Below are 15,753 nucleotides of genomic sequence, written 5' to 3'. Positions count from 1 at the left end.
GTAGGCCGTGTTGGGAATGTTGGATTCCTTCGGTAGTGATTTTCCTTCTAATATTCTCTGTAAGGCTGGATTAGTAGCTACGTATTGTTTAAATTTGTTTTTATCCTGGAATATTTTGTTTTCTCCGTTGATAGTGAACAGTAGCTTGGCAGGGTATATTAGTCTGGGTTTGCATCCATGGTCTCTTAGTTTCTGCAGTACCTCTATCCAGGATCTTCTGGCTTTCATGGTTTCCATAGAGAAATCCGGTGTAAGCCTGATAGGTTTACCTTTATAAGTTACTTGACCTTTTTCCTTTGCAGCTCTTAAGATTTTTTCTTCAATATTTATGTTTTGTGTTTTGATTATTATATGACGCGGGGATGTTTTTTTCTGATCCAATCTATTCGGTGTTCTGTATGCTTCTTGAACCTTCATAGGAATATCGTTCTTTAGGTTGGGAAAGTTTTCTTCTATAATTTTGTTGAATATATTTTCTGGGCCTTTGATCTGCAGTTCTTCTCCTTCTTCAATCCCTATTATTCTTAGATTTGGTTTTTTTATTGTGTCCCAGATTTCCTGAATGTTTTGTGAAGAGAATTTGTTGGATTTGCCGTTTTCTCTGACCAGAGCATTTATTTTCTCTATGGTATCTTCAGAATCTGAGATTCATTCTTCTATCTCTTGTATTCTATTGGTTATGCTTGATTCTGTAGTCTCCGCTCGTTTACCTAGGTTTTCCATATCCAGCCGGTTCTCGTTTTGTGTTTTCTTCATTGCCTCCATTTCAGTTTTCAATTCTTCGACTGTTTCCTTTACTTGTTTGATTGTTTTTTCTTGGTTTCTCAGGGTATCACTCACGGATTTACTTATTTCTTCAAACTTTTTGTTATACTTCTCGACCAGTTCCTTAAGGGAGTTATTCATATCCTGTTTAAGGGACTCTATTGCTTTCATAATGGCACTTTTTTCCACTTCATCTGGGTTAGAGTGTTCAAATCCTTCTGTTGTAGGGTCGTTGGGATCTGATATTTTCATGTTGTTTTTCAGATTGTTGGAGGAGGTCTTGCCTTGGCGTCTGCCCATCTCTTCGATCCAATGCTCTCTATTGGAACTTCTGGTATCGGGTCAGGTTCCCTTGTTGGGCAGGGAGTTCACTGATAGAATGCCTACCTTTCCCCAGGCAGGGTATTGAAGCACAGGCACTCCCTCTTTCCGGGATGCCCCTACAGAGCAGGCCCAGTGTGCAAGGCAGCTGAACTGGGGAAATTTTATGGCCTCAGTGGGAGGGGAGAAATATAGAAATTTGTACCTGGATGGAAGCTGGGATGGCAGGCGGGAGAGCCTAGCAGTGTGGACACAGCACTGCAGGCTGACCTGGGAGTCTATGGGGTCGGGGAAAGTCCTAGCTCCTCCTCACCGGGCCCCTGCCGCGGGCCCGAATCAACTCACCACTCCGCAGGTCTTCTGGATGGAAGCTGTGATGGCTGGCGGGAAGCTAGCAGGTTGGAGCCAGCAGAGCAGGCTGACCTGGGAGTCTATGGGGTCGGGGAAAGTCCTAGCTCCCCCTCGTCGGGGCCCCTGCCGTGGCCCGGATCAACTCACCCCTCGGAAGGCCCTCTGGATGGAAGCTGGGATGGCTGGCGGGAAGCTAGCTGGGTGGAGCCAGCAGGGCAGGCAGACCTGGGAATCTATGGGGTCGGGGAAAGCCCTAGCTCCCCCTCGCCGGGGCCCCGGCCGTGGCCCGGATCAACTCACCCCTCGGAAGGCCCTCTGGATGGAAGCTGGGATGGCTGGCGGGAAGCTAGCTGGGTGGAGCCAGCAGGGCAGGCAGACCTGGGAGTCTATGGGGTCGGGGAAAGTCCTAGCTCCCCCTCGTCGGGGCCCCTGCCGTGGCCCGGATCAACTCACCCCTCGGAAGGCCCTCTGGATGGAAGCTGTGATGGCTGGCGGGAAGCTAGCTGGGTGGAGCCAGCAGGGCAGGCAGATCTGGGAGTCTATGGGGTCGGGGAAAGCCCTAGCTCCCCCTTGCCGGGGCCCCTGCTGTGGCCCGGATCAACTCACCCCTGGAAGGCCCTCTGGATGGAAGCTGGAATGGCTGGCGGGAAGCTAGCTGGGTGGAGCCAGCAGGGCAGGCAGACCTGGGAGTCTATGGGGTCGGGGAAAGTCCTAGCTCCCCCTCGTCGGGGCCCCTGCCGTGGCCCGGATCAACTCACCCCTTGGAAGGCCCTCTTTTCTTTCATTTTTGACTGTTGTTGCATGGAGAGTGAGCCCCTTTTTTACATCCTGGCCGGCCATCTTGTTTTTACTTGAAATAATCACCCAAACCTGTATTGATTTAAACACTGCCTGTTCGATTAGCTCTAACTTCTTATTGGTAATGCTTGCATATTAGTTTAATCCATTCCTATTAAATCTGTATATTGCCACGTGACTGTGGCTTACCAGCAAGATTCTAACCAGCATTGCCTCAGGCAGGAGATCCATGTCATCTCTCACTCTTCCCCTTTTCCGGAATTCAGATCTGTCTACTCCCTGCCTACCTAAGTTCTGTCCTACCAACTAGGCCAAGGCAGTTTCCTTATTCATTAGCAATGAATGCAACACACAAACAGAAAGAACTGTCACAACAGACTTTAAATGAGTTAAGTACAGAGGGAGGGGGATTTCATAATATGTGGTGATATATATATATATATATATTTTAAAGATATCTTGACTTCAAAATTTGGTTTTAGTTGTATATTATATTTGTATAAAATTCATTATATCTTATTATGAGTAACATTGAATTATACATCGTCTGCATAAAAACCACACACATAAACAGGCATAAAAACCAATCACAAAATATCAGAAGACAGATACATAGGCAGCTCAGATTCACAATCAAGAATCTCCAGACAAGAAGGAAGTTCTATATGTATAGAGACAGATCGAGGCAAAAACGGCTGCTGGCTCCCTCAACTTGTCACATTTTGACAGTTTTGTAGATTGTTAACTAGAGGCAAAACCAGGGTAAATTAAATTTTATCCCGTGTTCCCTTTCAACTGCTCTGATTCTTTTGACAGCACACGGGAAGGAGGGAGACACAGATGACTCATCTGCTCTGGATGACATAATCATGTTAAATGGAGTCCTGTGCTTTCCTGTCCTTGGTTTGAGATCGCTCTCCTTATTGGTTCCTACATGGCATAAAAAGGTCTGCACTGAGGAATTTTGCCAGTGTGGCTTTGACTAAAGTCCTGCTAAAAGCTGGACTTTAGTCAAAGCCTCATCGAAAACAACACCAGAGAAGAAAATGTGTCGCAGAGAACTGCAGGATACGGAAGCATTGGGGAAAGCAAGAAATTTTTGCGAAGAGTCACCCTTTTCTGTTTGCAGTGCAGGAAATGTGCTCTAGTGTGAAGCCACTGATTCAGCCATAAAATCTGTGATTCTTAGGTTAGCCTTAGGTTCTGTATTTCCTGAAATGAAGATTTTCTTAAAATGTCTCTACTGGACAACAACCGGGTTGTGCTGATCTTATGCATCTTTGGAGGCCACACTAGGATAAATGCTATGTCGGTAAATTGCCTCAGGTACCTGGGAATATGAAAATTTCAAGGGTCTGATTCTCCCATCACTATGCTGGGGTCCTGACATGGCATTTCTCAATGTGATACCAGGAAGCCGCAATCGGCAGAACAGTATCACAATCAGCCATCAGCAGGGAGAAATGGAAATTTTCAGGTAGATAGGCAGAATAGAGACCCAAGAATTCCGATATGTGATCACATCTTAGTTAACTCACAATGATTTCCCCTTTTTGATAATTGAATTCTGGTCCTAGGTAAACTACATTGTTTTCCTGTCTTTCACTTTACTTTCATTTTTTCTGTCAGAAGAAACATAGAGATCAGGGGAGAAATGTGTCAGCAGCTCTGATGGAGATCTCCAAGGTAACCACAGGCTTTGTTCCTATTGGTGCAATTGAGATCACCCTCCTCATTGTTAAGGGAAAAATTTGAACGCACACACTCTTTCAGTCAGAAACAAGGAGAGATAACAATATTGCCAGGCCCTTCCTAGTCAGCCTCTGGGAATTTGCTAGTTCTCTGCTCCAAATGTTTTTACCTGAACCCTGAATGTACAGGGCCCAGACCCGGCATACTGCTCTTGACATATTTATGAGAAAAAGGCCAGGGATATTAGCAGTCAGGTAATGGTTTATTCCTGCTTTTACGTTCTGAGTCACTTGTTATTGAATGTGCATCATGTCTATCCCTGTTTATGAAAATTCTCCTTCTCTTTGAACTTGTGGTACCACATTCTCTGTTTTGAAACACTGCAGTATCTACAAGAAAATATATCAATTCTGGTTTCAGTATCCGACAGTGTCATGGGGAGTCATGCCCTTTACTCTATTTATGGAGTTTCATTGTGAAAATGGGTATGGCATTGCAGGGTTTTTTATGTAAAAACTTAGACTCATTGAAAATGTTATATAGTAAAATCTGTAAGCACTTCTGTATCAGTCACCAAAGACTATGAATTTAGAATAAGGAAAAGAAGAGGAAACATAATTCTTATCATCCTCTTGCATTTTAGGTTCTCACACGCTCAAATATCCTGCTTTGGCTGAACAATTCTTTGTGATTTTCCATATAAATTCTCATGTACATGATATTTTCATAATTTATTCCCATTCCTAATTAGGAAATCAGACAGCATAATCTTTTGGGGAAATCAAGTGTTTACTGATGATGGGTGCTAGTATTACATACTTCAATTGAAAATAATTAACAGAATAGTTTTCTTTGTTATTGTGTGTCTTGTTTTTATATGCTTTGAAAAAGTGGATATATTATCTTGTAAATTCATCTCAGACTTTAAACCTGTATGTCTGCTAGTAATGTTGAGACTGGAAAACATTGGTACTTTAGAATCAAAACCCTCCACTTGAATCTGTCACAATATTTCTGCCATCCTTAAAATATAAGTGTATGAAGCTTTCAAGTAGGTTTATAGACATGAAACATCAAAACATAGTACTACATAGCATTTTATTTTCTATAGAAAAATCTTCCCTGCACATGCTATTTTCCTACTAGTATGAAAGAACATCTCTTATGAGGGTCAAATGATTCTCAGATATATGAGCATATCAATATTGCATTAGATGATGGAAGAATAAAATATATTATTATTATAAAATCTGTCATAGATTCCTAGCCATTAAGGCTATTTGAGTTATTCTTTCCATCATATCATCTTAATAGCAATATTTACTTGATTTCTGTCCTGATTTTTTGACTTTTATGATGAAAATACTTCTGAAGACTTCTTACTATTTTCTCTTTTTGTCATGTAGCTAATAGGAGGGTTAATCTGCAATCATAGAACAAAAAATCAATCCGATTTAAATTACTCATAATAGGAAATGTATTAACATTCTATACTGATCGGTGTATGTAGAAATTTCCAAAGAAAGTTCTTTCCACTTTATTATCATTATAAGCATATGTTTTAAATGCTCTCTGAATGTCTAGTTTTGTACCTATAGCCATGACTTCACCCAACAAACAAATATAATGACACACTATTTTGATCTGAGTGAGAAATAGCTGATATGCCTCAGAGTATAAGAAGTTCAGTTTGACAATGTCTCTCCTACAATACTATGAAGCCTATATTATTTTCTAATGTTTATATAAGTTTATGTATATGCACATGTATGAGACTGATTATGCATAATTATATTTATACATACATATGCATGTATGTGTTTGCTTTCTTAATGTAGTTTAGAATTTTATACATGAGTACTGTATTTATGTTATTTTATACTCAATTCTGTTTTTTCATTGAAAATATATCTATACTAAAATTATCAGAATAAGCCCTACAATATAACAAATTTCGCACTGCCATTCAGGTAAAACAAATGAGACCCTATAGGAGTTAGTGAAAATGGGATGCTACAAGAGACACAGGCATTGGAGACAAGACAGGATTCTGATCAAGTCTTGTTTATTCCAGGGAATAATATAGGGTAAGGGAAAGGAGAAAATTCTTCTTGTGAACATGAGTAACTAAGCAACACATTGGCAACCTAAACATGATCCAATCTTCAGGCTTAAAAATCCCTAATTCAACATAAAGAACAGCCACAATGTTCAGAACATGGGAACAATGGATCAATAACTCCTTGCAGAGTTAGTATTTGACAGACAACTGTTTCCCTACTTCCTCGCATCTGTCTCAGGATGATCTTGCACTCTAGGCCAATTGTGTTCCCAGAACTTTCTCCTTCCCCATTTTTATTCGATGTCAAATGATGTTTTAACCATAAAATATGTAAATTTTTGCATATTTATTGGTTGTATAAAATATTCATTTATAATCAAGAATAAAAGAAACATGAAAATGATTACAAGAAGCATACAACTGGAGATATGAAGAATACTTTCTAAAATTCTTTTAGGATATGTAAATTTGTCAGCAAAAATTTGTGCAATGGTGGAGGCATCGAAATCAGGATATGATTTACCAAATGTAAATCCTATATCATCACGTGAGTGATCAATGTGAGATTGAGTAGAGATATTGTCCAAAAGATAAGCTTGAATAACCTTCCAATTATGTAAAGAATCATTGTAAGACAAATCAGTAATGCAAAAAATGGTTGATTTCCAATCACAATGCAAGGCAATTTGTTCTTGTAAAGATAGATATTTCTTTCTCAACCATCTCATTGTTTTCTTAAATACATCAATCTCTGTCTGAAGCCGAGCACCTACTTGAGCTTTCTCTATCCAGAGTACATGAGAGTCTTTATGTCATTGCTCTACAAAGTGTTTTGTCTGCAAGGACATATGTAAAGCAAAACCAGCCACAGAAGCAGAAGCAACAACAGCAATAAGATTAAGAATTACAGCTATTACTATACTGAACATGTGCTTTATTCTTTTTAATATCTTTTTGAAGAATTTTACAATATTAGCCAGAGAATTTGGAGCCCAAGAATGACCCTAGTAAAAGGCAGCCAAATATGTGTATGCTGTTGTAATATCATAAGAAATTCATTAGGATGGCTAAACTCATCAGAGATAATAATATATAAATGCAGTTGACAATCATAACAATCAATTGCAGTTGTAGAATTAATTCTTCCAAGAAAAAATACATGTTGTATTGGCAAACAATCAGTAATATTAGTAATTCCAAATAAGGGAAATTTGTAAGTAGTAGTAGATACTACTGTTGCAAAAAATGAGCCATTTAAATGCTGAACATGTATTAAGGCAGGAACAATCTTCTGAATAGCAGTAGGAGCTGTGAGTAAGGCAATGCGATTATCACTGATTCCTCTATCTCTCCGTGCCAGAAGATGTCTTCCAGTTATCATTTCATTCTCGGCTCAATTCAACCTGGTAGCATTAAGCAAATTACAAGTGATAATATTCCATTCATAACATGTGTTAATAAATTGACCATATGCTCCCCAATGGATCTATTTATTTTGAACTATTTTGCCAAATTTTCTCAAACAAGTCTACCAAATTAATGGCTGATATTTTAAACCATGATACATAATATCTGGACATACAGGATATGATAATTTGTAATTTTCAATAATATTTTCCCAGGTTTATTAATGGACCATGCTGAAAGTCTTTGAAGACAAGTATGATATATGCCTATTTTAATACCACGTTGTAATAATGTAATCCCACTGATAAACAAGGACAATTTCCAAAGCTTATTGGCTTTCTATCATCCTTATAAGTAGTATTATAAGAGGTCCCATCAATTTATTCAGATAAGTCAAGTCATTTCAAGGAGGAGAGAGGATACTTACAGTACTATACACTAAAACATCAGTATCTCACCAAAAGACAGGCTTTAACCTAGGTGTACAAGGGATATAAACACAATAACTTATACCCGATCCCTGAACAGAAGAGACAATTAACAGAGCACATACAGTCAGAAAACAATTTTCGGCTGTAACCCATCTTTTGTACTGCTGGACAATAATCTGAACATAGGGTACAAGAGATTTCACCTGACCCCAAGTTTGTGATCGTGGTGAAGACCAATGTTGTCAATTTAGCTTCCATGAATATAATTTTACCATGGCCTATATTGGAATGTCTTCTTCAGGATCCATAATTGTTACTCATCCTGCAGAGAGAGATTGCGATACCATCTCCCTTTCTCCATTAGCAATGCAGAATGCTATTCAGCATCTTGGCAATTTTTCTGCTAGTTGAACATTAGTATAAGCAAAATATTTCTCTACCCTAGTGAGAATATCCCTTTGGGGCAGATTTGAGAAATTTAATATGAATTAATGTAAAGTTGCCCTAATGCTTCCAAATATCTCAAATTAATTCCATACAAAAATCTTCCTTTTTAAAATTTCAATTTTCTGTATTAAAATGTAATGTACTTTAAACTATGATTTGCTTCTCAAAATGGAATTTTCTATTGAACATATGGATGATTAGCATTAGTATGTAAATGTACACGTTCCTCTTGAAAATAGGAAAAAGTTACCAATGATCCCTTAGAGCATTTCCAAATTTTTAAATGTCAGATCTCTAGACATTTTGCATGTGATCAGAGGTTATAAACTGTTCAAAAGGCATTTTGAATATCCTCTTTAACTAACTTTAATTTTACCTTAGCTTCTTTGGTAAGAAACTGATTTGTCCATTTCCAAACATTTTAAATCTTTTAAATTTTTATTTTCTTTTTGCAGATTATAATAAATGGTGGTCATAGTTTCAGCAACCAATTGCAGTTTTCTACTTTCAGATGGAATGTCTTTTCATTCATTCCTATAATTATTAATAGTTCCTGTTTCCTAAACTGATAGCTTAGCTCATTATAACACACATTGGCATTTTTATATGCTTGGCATTTTAAGAAGTTATTTCCTTGCTTCTTCTCCAATTAGAGTTCTTTCTACTGTTTGTTTTAGGTGAGCTAGGAATTCAATATATAAGGCTCATTAGATTTCTGGATGACTATAATCCAACAACCATAGTTCTCTCCCATGCGGCAAAGATGCTCCAATGCTTCCATGCCTATTTCTCTCAGTAATTTATGTATTTCAACTGCAGTATTAGCCTGATGATTAGGGTTATTACAAGCTCCACTTGCCTGTTAACACAGGAAAAATAATTTCCCTTAGCATAGGATTGTTGCTGGCTGTATTAATTTGAGCCTTCTCAAATTTAAAAACCCATATTTGCCATTGCAAATATTTAGGCTCCTTTTTATTCATTTTCTATACCTTATCTTTTAATAATACTTTCTCTTCTATCCACATAACATTGTCAGCTATAAAATCACAATGCCTCTAAAATTAAAATTTATTAATTCTAATAAAATAGGCAGTTATAGGGAAATTTCTTGGCCCAAATGCTTAATAGTAATGTTTATGAGCCTCTCTAACTCTCTATCAATTTTTCTCATCTATAAACATCTTTTATGTACTCAAAAAACCTTAACTTTTAATTTTAATATTTCCCCCCACCCCATGTCTTGAATGCATGTCTCATTTCATGCTAAGTTATTGTCCCGTGATCGGTGTTCTGCTTACCGAGTTTTAGAGCACACAGCAGGTTCCTGTGCTTCTCTTCCTCTTACTTATTCTTCACTTTACATGTGTGTCTCTGAACAGCTTCTTCACTGAATCCCCTGTGTTCCAGCCAAACGATGGGCACCAATTTACCCTGACACACCTTCAGTCAATGCGTCCCTAGAGGGGAAGTGAGAATGAGATGGGACAAGAGACACAGGAGATGGAGACAAGACAGGATTCTGATCAAGTCTTCTTTATTCAAGGGAAAAAATCCAGGTAAATAAAGGATAAGGGAAAGGAGGAAATTCTCCTCATGTACATAGTTAATTAGGCAACATACTAGATAATAACTAGGGTCAGGAATAAAGTCCCTAATAGCAACAAGAAGAAAACTCAGAATATTCAGGACATGGGAACAATGAAGCCTAACCACTTGGAGAGTTAGTATTTGACAGATCAGAGCAGCATGAGAAGCCAAGCACCACAGATGTGCGAAACTGAATCAGGGAGCAGTAACTCTCCACACAAAAATTATTATATTTTATTGTGTAGATATGATTGTAGAGATCAGAATTCCATACTGAATACTTACTGTTTTGATATTATATAACTAATTTAACACTGACCTTTCTAATAAAAAAAAGCCTATCAATATTACTATACAGTAGAAAATGATCCTTTCTTCTTAGCCTCCAACATTTGTCATTTTCTGGTAATTGTGTTAATTTAGAGAGTTTTCCATCTCTTTTGACATTTCAATGAGGGATGTCATTGTGCTAAGCATTTTTCATTGTTTCTATTAAACAATGAAATTATTTTTCATTGTATTCTATTAAAATACATTAATATTTATTAGGCATTTAATAGGCATTTAAGATTTCTAAAGTTTTGTTCTTTAATATTTTAACTTTATCTGTTTTTTTTTTTCTGCAAGTTATAGCCGATGTGTCTTGTAGGTCTACGGATAGATATTTAGGACCGAGTTAGAAATTATATTCCTAAGAAAAGTTGCAGAGGAAGTTTATTATTATTTTTTACCACTATCTCCCTAACAATATGGAGTAGGCTCGATTACTGCATTTGGCTAATTTTTCCCTTTGTCAATTATATATCTGCATCTTTAAAAAATATAAGTGTAAAAATTTAGACATGTCTATGTATATGAAATCGGTAATACCCTCAAAGAGCTAAATTTTGACAAATTATGACATTTGAAGTAACTGGAAAATCACACATTTAACCTTGATATGTTGTATTCTTGTTAGTTGTGGTTTTGACAGTAATAGTTTAGGATGAGTATAAGTAGAAATTATAGCTATAATCATGGTTTAAGAGACTGACATTCAGATTCTAATAGTGTAAACAGTTATTTAAATACTTTATTTTTAAGATAAACAGTAAAACTTCATTTTATTTCCTTCTATGTATTTTTGTATGGGAGACTTCTGAATGTTGCTCTTATTTGTTATATGTGTGGATTATATAAGAACATCAAAGACATTGTAGTGATCCTACAGTTTTAGTTCAGGAGGCAGACAAAAATTGTAGAATCTGTAAAAATGCAAAAAATAGAATCAGAGGAAAGGAAGTTGTAGAGAAGTGGGTTTTATATAAAAACATCTTTGTTTACTCCAAATAATAACCCTTATGTTATATTCTGCTTTTATGTTCAAAAAAGTAACAGACGCATTGAAGGCTCTGTCCATAAACTGGTAATTTGAAATATTAACAACTGGATCTATTTATAATATATTCGTGTAAAAAAATCTGGTATACTAACATTATCATATTTTACCAGGACATGGAGCATATACAGTGAATGAAGGAATCGCTAAGATTTTTTTGCCTGTTTTCATACCACATGTGTCACATTTCAAGGCTGTGGCCTGCTATTATACTAACACATACAAATAGTAACTGATTTATATTTATGTTTATGTATACTTGTATTATTGAATTTAAATTGTGTAAATTTGTGTATGTAATTGTTTCATTACAAAATCCAGAGAATGTTCTACTGTATTCTGAGGAATATTATGAATTCAAAATATGAGAATGACTTATATTTTCATTAATAATTAATTTATTCATTTATTTATTAAAAATTTCCACCTCCTCCCTGCCTCCCTTTTCCCTCCACTTCCCCTTTTCCCCTCCCTCTCTAATCTGAAGAGCAGTCAGTGTTCCCAGCCCTGTGAGAAGTCCAAGGTCCTCCCACCTCCATCCAGGTCTATAAAGGTTAGCATCTAAACAAACCAGACTCCCACAAAGTCAGTCCAAGTGGTAGAATCAAAACCCAGTGCCATTGTCCTTGGATTCTCAGTCAGCCTTCATTGCCAGCCACATTCAGAGTGTCCAGTTTGATCACATGTTATATCACTCTCAGTCCAGCTGGCCTTAGTAAGCTCCCCCTAGATCAATCCCACAGTCTCAGTGGGTGGAAGCACCCCTCGTGGTCCTGACTTCCTTGCTCATTTTCTCCCTCCGTCTGTTCCTTATTTGGACCTTGGGAGCTCAGTCCAGTGCTCCAATGTGGGACTCTGTCTCTATCTCCATTCATCACCAGATGAAGTTTCTATGGTGATATGCAAGATATTCATCAGTGTCTATGGGACAAGTCCAGTTCAGACACCCTCTCCTCTGCTGCCCAAGGGACCATCTGGGGACCTCTCTTTGGGCCTGGGAACCCCTCAAGAATAAATTCTCTTGCAAACCCTAAAATGGCTCCCTTAATTAAGATATTTATTTCCCTGCTCCCATACCCACCCTATTACATCTATTATATGTAACATAATTAAGTATAATTCAACAGCATAAACAAACACACATAAAAACAGACAAAAACAGATCACAGAGAATCAAGCCAGATCGACTTGACATAGCAAAGGTGTAATTACAAACCAAAGATATAAATGGAGGCTTTCATATATACAGCTGAAATCTAGGAAAAAGCACCTGCATTGTTGCTGTGACAACCAGTCATAAAGAGCCAGGTTTGTCGATTGTTAACTGGAGGCAAATCAAAGGGAAAATACATTTTATCCTGTGTTTTCCTTTAAATGGCTCTGCTTCTTTTAACTATGCATAGGGAGGAGAGAGACACTGATGAACCATCAGCTCTGAATGAGATCACCATGTTAAATGCAGTTCTGTGCTTTACAGTCCTTCGTTTGAGATCTCTCTTCTTATTGGTTCCTAGATTACATAAAAAGGTCTGCACTGAGGGATTTTGCCAGCCAGGCTCCTGGCTAAAATCTAGCTTTTAGCTGGAATTTAGTCAGGAGATTGGCTATAAAAAAACTCAGAGAACAAAATCTGATGCTGAGACCTGCAGGAGACAGAAGCAATAGATACCTCGTAAAAGCAAAGAATTTCTGAGACTCCCCCTGCTTCTGATACGAACCACCTGTTCCTGTTTGCAGTAAGGGATTGTGCTTCAATGTTTGAAGCCACTGCTTCAGCCTTAATATCTGTGATTTCTTGATTAGCCTTTGATTATGCATTTCCTGTAATCAAATTTTACTATGGGAGTCAATACCGGGCAGAAAATGGAAATGTACTGAACGCATGCGCCATTGGAAGACCCACTATAATAATTGCTATGTTACAGAATAGCTTCAAGCATCCCTTATTCTGAAAATCTCAAGTGGCAGTTTCCACAATCAGTGTGTTTAGGGAACATGCCACAGCATCTCTGAATGTGATACCCGTAAGCTGCAATTGTCAGCGAAGAATAATAACCAACAATCCGCAGGCAGAAAAGTTGGATTTCAGGAAGATAGGCAGGATACAGACCCAAGAAGTGGGATATATGACTATCTCCTGATTACCTCTCAGTGGTTTCCCCTTTGATGATTGGATTCTGGTCTGAGGTAAACTGCATTTTTTTTCTTCTCATCCACTTTCACTTTCATATTTTCTACCTGACAGTATTGTAAGATTTCTGCATATTCATTGCCAGCTAGGCAAGAATAGCACCTATTACTGTCAAAGGAGAAATCTAATCTCAGATATTCTAGCTCCAATAAACATCTGCATGAAACCAGCATTTGATTAATGTAAAAAAAAAAACCACTTCCCCAATGAACTTTCAAGAACTGAAACTAAACCCATTATTAATGAAGTGCTCAGAAATCCTAGTGTGCCTAATGGCAGGACATATGAAGCTGAATCCTCATTAAAGGGGCTATTTAACGAATTTAACTAATTGAAAAGAAAAGTTGCAGTTATTTTCTGAGTGGCTGGCCATGAAATGGGCTATGTTACAATGGATGGCTTGAAATTGGTGGACATCAAACTTCCTTAAATAAATTCTCTTACTATATTAAATATTCATATATATATGCATATGTGTGTGTTCCAGTTTTAATTGTGATTATGATTCTAATATTTTAATCTACTTGTTTTTAAATAAATGATTACGAATTATTATTTAGACAATATTTATGTATATTGTTTGCATGTAAGAAACCAAATTATGAAGTCAGCTTCATGCAAAGGCAAATGTGGAAATAACTTTAAGCATTAAAACAAGCAAATACAAATGTTAAAAATTTTAAAATATTTAATTTTTTCCAGAAATCAGTTAAACTGAATTCATTTCTTTATCATTAAGACACTATGGGCGACTATATTACAGTTGGGTCTATAAGGGTGAGGGTTTCAAATATACATTTCATTCTACAATCCACCCACTTACGTGTACAGCACTCTGATCAACTTAAATATATTTTGCCCTATAACTAAACAACATGAGAAATTATACTTGCATTTCTTATTTGTATAAAATATGAAATATCTTATTATATATAACAAATTTAATTATAATTTGACTGCATTAAAAAAAAACACACGTAAAAACAGAAAAAAATCAAAAAGAATCAGAAGCCAGATACACTGGGCAGGACAGATTCACAATCAAAAATCTCCAGACAGGAAAGGAGGTTTCCATGTATATAGGTAGATTCGAGGTAAAAGCAGCTGTCAGCTCACTCAACATGTCACATTTTGCCAAGTTTTATCTGCTGTTAACTGTAAGCAAAATGCAGGGTAAATTACATTTCAACCTGTGTTCCCCTGTCAATTGCTCGGCTTCTTTTCACAATACACGCTAAAGATGGAGACACAGATGACACATCAGTTATGGATGAGATCATCAAGTTAAATTCAGTCCTGTGCTTTCCGGTCCTTGATTAGAGATCTCTCTTCATATTGGTTCCTACATGGCATAAAAAGATCTACACTGAGGGATTTTGCCAGTGGGGCTTTGACTAAAGTCCTGCTAAAAGCTGGACTTTAGTCAAGGCCTCCTCGTAAAGAACATCAGAGATGAAAATGTGCCCCACAGACCTGCAGGATACAGAAGCCATAGGAAACACAGGAATTGGTGAGAAGAGTCAACCATTTCTGTTTGCCGTGTAGGAAATGTGCTCTAGTCTGAAGCCACTGATTCAGCCGTAAAATCTGTGATTCCTAGGTTCGTTTTAGATTATGTATTTTCTGAAATGATGATTTTCTTAGAAATTCTATACATGACAATACTGGGATGTACTGATCTTAGGCGACATCGGAGGCCTCAATAAGATCATTGCTAACTTGGCAAATAGCCTCAGGCACCTGGGAACCTGAAAATTTCAAGTGTAAGCTTCCCCAATAAGTGTTTAGGAATTATGACATGGCATTTCTGAATGCGATCCCAGGAAGCTGCAATCAGTAGCACAGTATCACAATCAACCACCCGCAGGGAGGAATGGAAAATTTCAGGTAGACATGCAGGATACAGACCCGAGAAATCAGATATGTTCCCCTCCTACTTACCTCACAATGATTTCCCTTTTGATATTTGGATTCTGGTCCTAGGTAAACTGCATTATTTCCTGCCGTCTACCTTCACTTTCATATTTTTCTGTCGCAGCAAACATTGAGATGGGAGGGAGAAATGAGTCAGCAGCTCTGATGCAGATCTCCATGGTTACCACAGGCTTTGTTCCTATTGGTGGAATTGAGATCATTCTGCTCATTGTTTGGGGGAAATTTGAATTCACACAGTCCTTCAGTCAGAGGCAAGGAGAGCTTATAATATCGTCAGCATAGTGGGTCATTCCTAGTCAGGGTCTGGCTATATGCCAGCTCCAGCTGCAAATATTTATAACTGAAATCTGAATGTACATTGGTCCAGACATGGCAGACTGCTCTT

At 37.5% G+C, this 15,753-nt stretch overlaps 1 long non-coding RNA gene across 2 annotated transcripts; it reads right to left on the bottom strand.

The window, feature by feature from the left end:
• Positions 1 to 5,975: 5,975 nt before the first annotated feature.
• On the bottom strand, positions 5,976 to 15,548 carry LOC146889960 (uncharacterized). Of its 2 annotated transcripts, XR_015736274.1 has the most exons (4): positions 15,375 to 15,548; positions 9,576 to 9,734; positions 7,824 to 7,872; positions 5,976 to 7,392 (listed from the first exon to the last, which is right to left on the bottom strand). It is a non-coding gene; the product is annotated as an uncharacterized LOC146889960 (long non-coding RNA). The 2 variants fall into 2 exon arrangements; XR_015736273.1 differs by lacking the exon at positions 7,824 to 7,872 and having other exon boundaries at positions 15,375 to 15,540.
• Positions 15,549 to 15,753: the final 205 nt, after the last annotated feature.

This window comes from Myodes glareolus, chromosome 24 (assembly GCF_982192425.1).
Source record: "Myodes glareolus chromosome 24, mMyoGla1.1, whole genome shotgun sequence".
Taxonomy (NCBI): domain Eukaryota; kingdom Metazoa; phylum Chordata; class Mammalia; order Rodentia; family Cricetidae; genus Myodes; species Myodes glareolus.
This window is presented reverse-complemented; position numbering and strand designations above follow the sequence as displayed.